Here is a 483-nt window from a genome sequence, read left to right as displayed (position 1 = left end):
CATGGCAAAGGTCATGAGGAAGGAGGCTCGACATACGCAAAGGCGGGATCGAGCCTCAGGAGTCCCCCTGGAAATCCTCGAGCGTCTACCCCCATAACCAAAGCCTGCCTACTTTACTACTTTGTGCTCTTACCTACACCTCTGACTTTACTGGGGGCTGTCCCCCACGACCTCTTTCGGAGAAGGAGTTAACCTAGAGATCCAGTTAATAATAATTCCTGGGCGTGATAAGACTGTTTTAACCTACAAACTCCTCTGAAGGTTCTCTAGCCTGCCTGACAGGCTTGTCCGGCCACATGTGATTGCTCACAGCCTCCCAACCTTGAGAGGCACGAGATGCTTTAAACCTTCTAAAAACAGGTTCCTTAGAAAAGTTAGAAAACTATTAGTATAAGTATAATGGGCTGATTAGAAATTGTATTGGTGAAGGGTTTTTCATTTGTTGAGCCAATGTTTGTTGCTAAGTCTCCACATCCCCTGCCC

The sequence above is a fragment of the Bison bison genome, unplaced genomic scaffold (assembly GCF_000754665.1).
Source record: "Bison bison bison isolate TAMUID 2011002044 unplaced genomic scaffold, Bison_UMD1.0 scf7180017864352, whole genome shotgun sequence".
In the NCBI taxonomy this organism is placed as follows: domain Eukaryota; kingdom Metazoa; phylum Chordata; class Mammalia; order Artiodactyla; family Bovidae; genus Bison; species Bison bison.
This window is presented reverse-complemented; position numbering follows the sequence as displayed.